Raw genomic sequence first — 10,970 nt, 5'->3', positions numbered from 1 at the left:
GCCAATGAGCTTGGTGGAGATCACCTGTCAGGCCAGTGGAGGGAAAGGAGGAGACCTAAGGGCTCAACTTTTGGGACCTCCAGCATCAGGAGGGTGAGGGCAGGTGGGGAAACGGAGGCCAGTGAGGAAGAAAGTAAGGCCCCAGAATCTAAGTGAAGAAAGTGTTTTTAAAAAGCGCCCCACTGTAGGAAATGCTAGTAGGACCATCCAGTAAGGTATGGGCTGAGCTCAGATGTGACGACATGACGTTTGGCGACATAATGTTGGAGCAGTTGGGATGGAACCCTAAGAATAGGAGTTGGACGTGGGAGGAGCCCAGGCCAGGCCCTTCTGCATCACTTGCCCTGAAAGTTGCAGAACAGGTGGGCATAACCAAAGACGGCACGTGGAGCTGAGAAAGAACACGGCTCCTACCCTGATGGGGCAGCCAAGTAAGCCGTGGGGCGCAGGACAAAGGGCGAGCCATGTGTTCATGGCAGCAGGCAGGGCAGATGTTTAGGACGGGACGTTTAGCGGTGGGGGCGGAGAGGAGTCCTCTCCCATCTCTAAGTTCTCTGTAAAGTTGGACACAGAGTTAGCAGAGGGGAGGAGGCATGAGATCATCTTCCAGGATGGTGGAACCTGCACGGACCCAGAGGTGGAGCAGGCGGAGGGTTTTCAGGAGGACTAGGCTTCCCTAGAAACTGGTGTCCCCGAAGTAAGCAGCCAGCTGCAGTGGTGAGCTTCTCAGCAGTGGGGCGACAGGGCGGTTAATTTCTCCAGGACAGGCAAGGGTGGGCTGTGGGAAAGGGGTCAGAGAGGAAGTGGGCATGGGGGAGGGCAGCCCCCAGGTGGCGGGCATGCTGAGACGTGGAGCTGGGACGCTAAAGGCAGGGAGCCCTGGAGCTTGAAGGCGGTGTTCGCGAGTGGGCTGCAGGAAAGTGGATTATAAATGGCGCGACCATGGGGCAGGCCGCGGGGGTGGCAGGTACAGGCCTGGCTGATGGTGCTGTGGAGGCCACCCAGAAGGTCATGCCTGGGATTTTGTTAACAAAAACAGAGAAGAATAGAAATGTTGGGGCATTGCCCAAAATAAAAGTATGTATTAAATCATGAAACTTTTTGTTCATACAAATGTGTACTAGATCACAATGTAGATTTTCTTTTACTACTTTTATTGTGATGAAATATACATAACATAAAATTCACCATTTTAACTTTTTTTTTTTTTTTGAGACGGAGTCTCTCTGTGTTGCCCAGGCTGGAGTGCAGTGGCTCCATCTCAGCTCACTGCAACCTCCACCTCTCCAGTTCAAGCGATTCTCTTGCCTCAGCCTCCGAAGTAGCTGGGACTACAGGTGCCCGCCACCATGCCTGGCTAATTTTTTTGTACTTTTTTTTAGTAGAGACGGGGTTTCACCATGTTGGCCAGGCTTGTCTTGAACTCCTGACCTCAGGTGATCTGCCCACTTTGGCCTCTCAAAGTGCTGGGATGACAGGCATGAGCCACCACACCTGGCCCATTTTAACAATTTTAAGGGGGCAATTCAGTGGCATTCACATTGTTGTACAGTCATTCCCACTACCAATTCCAAATATTTTTATCACCCCAAACAGAAACGTTGTACAGATAAAATGAAATGGGTCATGTGGTCACGTGGTCATAGTCCACAGAAAGATGCTCAACACCCCTAATCACGAGGGAAGGGGAAACCAAATCCATCATGAGCCCCCAGTCTCACACGCACCAGGCTGGCCACTGTCAAAAAGCAGAAAGTAACAGTTGGTGAAGATGTGGTGAAACTGGAAGCCTCGTACACTGTTGGAGAGAATGTGAAATGGTGCAGCCGCATTGGGAAACAGTATGTAATTGCCTTAAAAAATTCAACATAGAACTACCATATGATCCAGCAATTTCACTTCTGGGTATATACCCCAAATAACTGAAATTAGGGGTTCCAATAGATGTGTGTACCATCAAGTTCATAGTGGCTAAAGTATGGAAGCAGCACCCCAGGTGTCCACTGACAGATGAACAGAGAAACAAAATATGTTATCTACATACAATGGAATATTATTCAGCCTAAAAAAGGAAAGAAACTGTGACACGTGCTACACCATAGATGAACCCTGAGGACATTATGCTAAGTGAAATGAGCCACAAAAGTCACAATAAGACACAAAAAGACAAATACTAGATGATTTCATCTATATGAGGTACCTAGAGTAGTCAAGCTTATAGGGACAGAAAGTAGAATGGGGGTGGTGAGGCGCATGGGGTAGAGGGAAATGGGGAGTCATTGTTTAATGAGTCCAGAGCTTTACTTAGGCAAGATGAAAATGAGTTCTGGAGACCGATGATGATGATGGTTGCACAACATTATGAATGTATTCAATACTGCTGAACTGTACACTTTAAAATAGTTAAATGGGGCCGGGCGCGGTGGCTCACGCCTGTAATCCCAGCACTTTGGGAGGCCGAGGCGGGCGGATCACTTGAGGTCAGGAATTCTCGACACCAGCCTGGCCAATATGGTGAAACCCCGTCTCTACTAAAAATACAAAAGTTAGCTGGGCCTGGTGGCAGGTGCCTGTAGTCTCAGCTACTCGGGAGGCTGAGGCAGGAGAATCACTTGAACCGAGGAGGAGGAGGTTGCGGTGAGTCGAGATCGCACCACTGCACTCCAACCTGGGCGACTGAGCAAGACTCCCGTCTCAAAAAAAAAAAAAAAAAAAAAAAAAAGCAACGTCTAGCCACAATTTAAGTTATGAGTCAGCTGCACATTTAGCGGCTTGAAGAGATCTTTATAAACACAGTGGGTTGCAGAAAACAAGAGAACACGTCCAGAGGACGCTCGTAACAATGTTATATACATTGTGACCTCAATAGTGGTTTTGTTGTTTGCTCTTTTGTTGTTCGTTTTGTTTTGTTTTGTTGTTGTTGCTGTTCAAGAGGAAGAGTCTCGGCCGGGCGCAGTGGCTCAAGCCTTTAATCCCAGCACTTTGGGAGGCCGAGACGGGAGGATCACTAGGTCAGGAAATCGAGACCATCCTGGCTAACACGGTGAAACCCCGTCTCTACTAAAAAATACAAAAAAAAAAAAAAAAAAACTAACCGGGCGCCTGTAGTCCCAGCTACTCGGGAGGCTGAGGCAGGAGAATGGCGTAAACCTGGGAGGCGGAGCTTGCAGTGAGCTGAGATCCGGCCACTGCACTCCAGCGTGGGTGACAGAGCGAGACTGCGTCTCAAAAAAAAAAAAAAAAAAAAGAGGAAGAGTCTCGCTCTGTCGCCCAGTCTGGAGTGCAGCACCGCGATCACGGCTCACTGAAGCCTCGACCTCCTGGGCTCAAGTGATCCTCCCGCCTCAGCCTCCCAGGTAGCTGGGACTACAAGCATGCACCACCATGCCTAATTTCTTGATTTTTTTTTCTTTTTTTTGGTACAGACAGGGTCTCACTATGTTGCCCAGGCTGGTCTTGAACTCCTGGGCTCAAATGATCCTCCTGCCTCGGCCTCCCAAAGTGCTGGGATTACAGGCGTGAGCCACTACATCCAGCCTTTAAGTATATATATAGATATATATATATTTTTCAAATAATATACAGATATATATTTTTTCAAATAATATACATATATATATTTTCAAATAATATACAGATATATATTTTTTTTCAACTAATATACAGATACATATATTGTTTGTTTTTAAAGAGGGGATACGGAACCAAGAAAACAGTGATATTAGAGGCATGGGGGTGGCGCGGGCTGCCGGGTCGACGGGAGCACTACCCAGAGGAAGGGGCTTTCTGTCGGGTCTGACGCGGCAGTCCCAGATCAGAGCGAGGGGCCAGACGCAGACCCGTGGGGTCCTCCGTGGCGAGGGGGTCCTGGGGGGTTCGGTCCTTGGGTTCAGAGAGGGTGGTGGGGACGGGACAGCACGGACGACTGCACTCTAGGGACCCGGCCGCGGAGGGGTACGGCCAAGGCCGGCCCTGGACCGGCGCACACGAGCTCGCCTCGGCCTCCACGAGCTCGCCTCGGCCTCCACGTCCGCCCCGCGCACCGCCTTCCGCCGCCAACCCCCGAACGCGGCCGACCGCGCAAGCTCGCCTCAGCACCTGGAGCTGCGGGCCCCGCACGCCCCTGGCCCATCCCCGCGAGCCGGAGGAGCGGGTGACCGGTGTTACTCCCAGTGCGCGCGTGCACCACCGCCGGCCCCGCAGGCCGAGCGTCCCTGCCCGGCCAGCCCGCGCCCGTGCGCAGCTCTCCTCGCGGAACCGCCCCTGCTTTCGCCCCGCCCCCCGCGGCCCCGCCCCCCGCGGCCCGCGGCCCTTACAGGCTGGCCCCGAGGCCGCGCCTGGCGGGCCAGCCAATGGGAGTGCGGCGCGCCCCGCGGCACGTGCGCTCCTGCCGCTCCCGGCCGGGTGCGAGCTGGCGGAGCTCCTTGGCCTGGAGCGCGCGGGGCGGGGACGCGCGGGGCAGGCGGGACGGGGGGCGGAACGGATGCAGGATGGGGGCGGGGCGCTGGCGACAAGGCGCGCTGATTGGCCGGTGCCGCGCTCCGAGGCCGTTAACGGCGTCTGGGCCGGGCCACGGCTCCAAAACAAAGGGCAGGCGGCCCGCGGGGCGGCGGCGGGAGGATGCCTCGCGCCCTGCCTAGGCGCTAACGGCCTCAGCGCGTCCCGGGCCGCGCCGGGAACGCCTGAGAGCCGAGCCCGCGCTGACCGGGGCCCGGGCCGGATGGGCGCTGCGGGCCGGGGCGCGGACCGCGGAGCGGCCGTGAGTACGGGCGGGCCTGGCTGCAGCTGCGCGGGTGGTTACTTTGTGGCCACCCAAGGATACTGTGGCTGCGGGCGGGCCCGGGAAGCACCTGTTGGGCGTCCGGGCGGGCGGGGGTGCGAGCAAGGCGGGCTTGTGACTTTTTTGTTACATTTTGGATTTTGATTTGTTGATATTGGGCTCACTCCGTTTTGGCACAGACAACAACGCCTAATCTTTGATTCCCCCGCCGTTTCTTCTCTCCACCTTCCCCGCTGCCCCTCTTCTCCCACCCCACCGTGAAAAGATATAGGGAAAATGGACAAGATCCCAGATTATTGGTTTTTCCTTCCTTAAAAAATACACCCTCAACGGGCAAGGAAATGAGGGCAAAAGAGGTCTCCTAGGAATGTTTATGAGAAAGGCGGAAAAGGTTTTCAAGTTGCCATATAAAGATCATGACTAAAATGGAGCGTCCTCGGTGTTTACCACTTGTGGCATAGGTTTCATTAACAGAGATTGCAAAAGCCTGAGCTTCAGAGAGCTAAACAGGGTCTGCCTCCCGCATGCTTGCCTCTGATTGACATCTTTGATGTCCAAATTATGTACTGAGTTATAAGGATGGGAAAAACACGGAGATTCTATTTTTGGCAGATAATGAACATGGAAGACATCAATTTCCCTGCCCCACGCTTTTTCTGTTCCGTTGCATTTCTTCTTCCTCTAAAACATACCCACCTTAACCTGATGTTTCCTTTGCTAAGAATGTTATTCTTCCCACCCACCAGCCCTTGACACTCGTGAATCCCTACCCAGCTCCCAAGGCTAGGTTTGCCACCCCTGGGGAGCCTTTCCAGACACCTCACCTGAGCAAGGTATAGATGTGACATGTTTGCTGAGCATCTCCCAGGTGCCAGGAGCTGTGCTTCATCCTGGTGTCATTGAGTCTTATAATCATGCACTGATCCCCCTCAGTTGTGGGCTCTTGGGAGGCAGTGGTAGTGGCATGTTTGAGGAATAAGGATCTCCAAGACCTTCATGGTCCCTCCTCTTGGGCCCTACAGGGTAGAATGTCATCTACTTGTGGGAACCCCTAAGGGCTGGGCCCGTATTGAGCACTTATACTGAGCGCTCTTAATTACCAATCCGAGCAATAGTCTTCTTCTTTTTTTTTTTTTTTTTTTTTTTTTTTGAGACAGAGTCTCGCTCTGTCTCCCGGGCTGGAGTGCAGTGGCCTGATCTCAGCTCACTGCAAGCTCCGCCTCCCGGGTTCAGGCCATTCTCCTGTCTCAGCCTCCCGAGTTGCTGGGACTACAGGCGCCCACCACCTCGCCCAGCTAGTTTTTTGTATTTTTTTAGTAGAGACGGGGTTTCACCATGTTAGCCAGGATGGTCTCGATCTCCTGACCTTGTGATCCGCCTGTCTCGGCCTCCCAAAGTGCTGGGATTACGGGCTTGAGCCACCGCGCCCGGCCTAGTCTTCTTTTAAAATAACTTCTTATTTTGGAAAAACTAAATTTACATAAAGGTTGCAGAGCTAGTACAGACAATCCCAATATACCCTACACCCAGTGCTCCCCATCATTACCATCCTGCACTGCTGTGGTGAAAAACTGACCTGGGTGTATTCTCACTAAACTCTGGGTATTAAGCCTTTTCACTTTTGAATCACTAATTTATAAAGCCATTTCTCTTTTTGTGTGTTTGTTTGTTTAAGACAGGGTCTCGCTCAGGATGGAGTACAGTGGCACAAACACGGCTCACTGCAACCTCCACATCCTGAGCCCAAGTGATCCTCTTGCCTGAGCCTCCCATGTAGCTAGGACTACAGGTGCACACCATCTTGACTAGTTAACTTTAAAATTGTTTATAGAGATCGAGATCTCACTTAATGTTTCCCAGGCTGGTCTTGAACTCCTGGGCTCAAGTGATCCACCTGCCTCAGCCTCCTAAAGTGTTGGGATTACAGGCTTGAGCTGCTGTACCTCACCATAAAGCTATTTTCTTTAGATTGAGAGTAGTATTTCTCTAACATCTGTTCTTGATTCTTGCCTGTCTTCACTAAGTACCACCAGCACCTGTGTCAAGGGGCAGGGATGCAGGAAAAAGGAAAGAGGCTACCCTATAGGTTTTTTTCTTTTTTCTTTTCTTTTTTTTTTTTTTTTGGTTTGTTTATTTCAACAAACAAATTGGTTTTTTTGAGACAATGTCTCATTCTGTCCCCCAGGCTGGAGTATAATGGCACAGTCTCCACTCACTGCAGCCTCAACCTCCTAGGTTCAAGCCATCCACCCGCCTTCTGAGTAGCTGTAACCACAGGCATACACCACCATACCCAGCTAATTTTTAAATTTTTTTGTAGAGACAAGATCTCACTCTGTTGCCCAGGCTGGTCTCAAACTCCTGGCCTCAAGTGATCCTCCTGTCTCAGCCTCCCAATGTGCTGGGATTTATAGGTGTGAGCCCAGCCTACCCTGTAGTTTTTTTTGTTGTTGTTCGTGTGGTTGTTTGTTTTTGTTTTGTTTTTTTTTTCAGACAGAGTCTCACTCTGTCGCCAGGCTGGAGTGCAGTGGCGTGATCTTGGCTCAGTGCAGCCTCCGTGTCCCGGGTTCAAGCGATTCTCCTGTCTCAGCCTCCTGAGTGGATGGTACTACAGGCACGGGCCACCACGCCCAGCTAATTTTTGTATTTTTAAAAGAGACAGGGTTTCACCAGGTTGGCCAGATGATCTCAATCTCTCAACCGCAAGTGATCGGCCCACCTCGGCCTCCCAAAGTGCTGGAATTACAGGTGTGAGCCACCACGCCTGACCAACCCTGTAGTTTTAATGTATTTGTCTCCATGGAAGACTAATAAAATTGTTTTGAATATGAAGAAGCAATAGAAGCCCCCCTGCTTTCAAACTGTTCTCTGATGCTCTTCATTAGAGTTAAATGAAGTTGCGTAAAAGGTTTTAAGTAGTTAGATCTAATAATCAGTTAAACCTCTAGGAAGTGGGAATTTTGACAAGGGATTTGAGCGGAGGTTGAAGAAAGTTCTCAATACCCAAGACATAGAGGTCTAAGGGTTTTTGGAGCAAGTAGTGCGAGATAGATTCAGGAAAGAAGTCAAGAGGATGAAATTGATTCCGCCAGCAAATGCCAGGACATTACACCTGCCATACAGATGCTGAGTACTAAAAACCTGTTGGCGGGTGAGAGTAAAATGGAAATCCTGGAGCCAGCCACTGTTGCCCACACCCCAGGAAGGGGTTAGGAGCCGTTATTCATCCCATTGCTCAGCAGGCCCTCTGGCACCTGCAGGGCCTTGGGCCAGGGCCAGGATTCCTGGTGGGGCTTGTGAGGGGCTTGCTGAGCCCCTGCCGTACTGTAACAGTGACACATGCTCCTGCCCTGAGACCCTGGTCAGACACCTAAACTGTACCCAAGGATCATACCCCTTAACATCTCATGTAGTCTGACTGCCCTGTAAATTGCATATGACCCCACTTTACAAAGAAGGTAGCAGAATTTGGCTTCAGGTCCCAGAGCCAACAAACACGTGGCACATTTTCCATCAAACCCTGGGAAGCCTCTCAAAGCAAGTCAAACCCTCTTTCATCTTTGTCCTGGGGGTGATGATATTCCTGTTGCCAAACCTCACCTACTCCCTCTCTCCTGGTGCCACCTGCCTTCTCAGCAGCATTGGCATACACCCCCGCCACCCAAACGCTTCCCCCTCACCTGGTTCCTCTTTGTGTATCTGTTTTTTTTTTCTTCTTCTTCTTCTGCCCCAAGACGGGAGGCTTGAATGATGAGACTTTATTTAGCATGAGGGTAAAGAAAATAGTTTTTAAGATTCTCAACCTCTTTTTGTCTGTCTCAATCCAGTCTTCTGGGTCTGGTGTCCACTCTTTCAACCTAACAACGCTAGTGTTGCACATAGTTCCTACACCTCCCTTTTCTTCCTTTTTTTTTTTTTTTTTTTTTTGAGACGGAGTCTCATTCTGTCGCCCAGGCTGGAGTGCAGTGGCGCAATCTCTACCTCCCAAAGTGCTGGGATTACAGGCGTGAGCTACCACGCCCGGCCCCCTTTCTTGTCTTGTCTTTTTTCTTTCTTTCCCTCCCTCCCCCCCCATGTCCCCCATCCCCCCACCTCTTTCTTTCTCTTTCTTTCGACACAGGGTCTGTCTCTGTCATCCAGGCTGGAGTGCAGTGGCGATCACCTCAGCCTCCCGAGTTGCTGGGACTACAGGCACGTGCCACCACACCTGGTTAATTTTAAAATTTTTTTGTAGAGACGGGTTTTCGCCATGTTGCCCAGGCTGGTCTCGAACTCCTGACCTCAGGTGATCCTCCCACCTTGGCCTCTTAAAGTGCTGGGATTACAGGCATGAGTCACCACTCACAGCCCCGTCTTCTTGTTGTTAGCAAGAAAGCACCTCTACTAGGATGTGTCCGAGGACCTTGGTTATAGGCAACTTTGTTACTAATGGTAGAAAAAAAAAAAAAGGAATGTAGTACAGGTTCTTTGAAAAGAAACGCTCAGTACAGACACATTATCAGTAGTCTCAGGAGAGGTGGTAGAGGTAGTACTTGAGCACAGGTGGGAGGAGAGATGGAGGAGAGAGCCTGGAGGGCTGAGGCACCCGGGGCCACTGGGCAATGGAGGAGCTAGGCCCCTTGAGTTCCCCAGAGAGCAGGGGCTGGTGGGGAGTCTAGAGGGCCATGGAGCTTTGTCTCAGGGCAGCCATACAGGTGGTTTGATGTTGTCAGTGGGCCCCATTGTGCACCTAGGCTGCAGTTCCTAAAATGTGGAGGGGAGCTTTTCCTCCTGTAATTCAAGTAGGGAGGAAGTGGACGTGTGTAGAGGGAAGCTAGAATTGCCACAGGTAAATTGTACCCACACTGTTGCCCTTTGTTGTAAATTTTTCCAGACCCTTCCACACCTGTGACTTCATGTACTATGTGTAAGTTTGAATAGTCAGAGTGGGCCGGACGCCGTGGCTCACACCTGCAATCCCAACACTTTGGGAGGCCAAGGAGGGTGGATCACTTGCAGTCAGGAGTTCAAGGCCAGCCTGGCCAACATGGTGAAACCCCATCTCTACTAAAAATACAAACTTAGCCAGGCATGGTGGCAGGTGCCTGTAGTCCCAGCTATTTGGGAGGCTGAGGCACAAGAATTGCTTGAATCCAGGAGGCAGAGGCTGCAGTGAGCCAAGATCATGCAACTGCACTCCAGCCTGGGAGATAGAGCGAGACTCCAGAAACCCCATGATGGAAATGTCTCTGATGCATGTTTATCAGTGCATTTGGCCAGTCTCTTTTGGTTAAACTTTGCTGTTGTTGTTTTTGTTGAGAAGGAGTCTCGCTGTGTTGCCCAGGCTGGAATGCAGTGGCAGCAATCTCGGCTCACTGCAACCTCTGCCTCCCGGGTTCAAGCAATTCTCCCACCTCAGCCTCCCTGGTAGCTGGGATTACCGGCGCCCACCACCACACCCAGCTAATTTTTGTATTTTTAGTAGAGACAAAGTTTCACCATGTTGGTTGGCCAGTCTGGTCTCAAACTCCAGACCTCAGGTGATCTGCCCATCTCGGCCTCCCAAAGTGCTGGGATTACAGGTGTGAGCCACCGTGCCTGGCCCCTACTGGTTAACCTTGAGGTGGCTTGTAAGCTTTTGTTACTACAGGCAGTATTATTACAGGATGGCATTTTGCTATTTCAGGTAATAGCTACTTTTATCCAGTTATTTTGCACATGTGCACCAGTCAAAGGTGAGCTCCCCAGATGAACCCCCAGTCCAGGGCTGTGCTCCTAGAAATGTTGTGGGTGTTGCCAAATGGCTGGATCACAGAGCACCTTCACCAGTGGTGTTATCAACTTATAACATTTTTAAATTTAATTTATTATTTGTAGAGACTGCCTTGCTCTGTCTCCCACCCTAGAGTGCAGTGGCGTGATCATGGCTAACAACAACCTTGACCTCCTGGCCTCAAGTGATCCTCCCATCCCAGCCTCCCAAGTAGCTGGGACTATAGGTGCACACCTAGCTCATTCTTTTTTTTTTTTTTTTTTTTTTTTTTAAGATATGGGGATCCTGCTCTGTTGGCCAGGCAGATCTTGAACTCCTGGCCTCAAATAATCTTCCCATCTTGGCCTCCCAAAACACTGGGATTACAGGCATGGGCCACCCCTGACCTTATCAATTTTTTTTTTTTTTTGAGATAAGGTTGTACTCTATCACCAGTGC

General features: G+C 50.9%; 1 protein-coding gene across 2 annotated transcripts in view; it reads left to right on the top strand.

Annotated features, from left to right (window-relative positions):
* Positions 1 to 4,539: 4,539 nt before the first annotated feature.
* Positions 4,540 to 10,970, top strand: part of YPEL1 (yippee like 1) — a 37,097-nt gene continuing 30,666 nt past the window's right edge. Inside the window, exon 1 of one of the 2 annotated variants that reach the window (XM_030914358.1) lies at positions 4,540 to 4,759. The gene's annotated coding sequence lies outside the window, so the exon portion shown is untranslated. The remainder of the gene's footprint in view (positions 4,760 to 10,970) is intronic. The other variant, XM_030914359.1, reaches the window with a different exon arrangement.

This window comes from Rhinopithecus roxellana, chromosome 13, assembly GCF_007565055.1.
Source record: "Rhinopithecus roxellana isolate Shanxi Qingling chromosome 13, ASM756505v1, whole genome shotgun sequence".
NCBI lineage: Eukaryota > Metazoa > Chordata > Mammalia > Primates > Cercopithecidae > Rhinopithecus > Rhinopithecus roxellana.
This window is presented reverse-complemented; position numbering and strand designations above follow the sequence as displayed.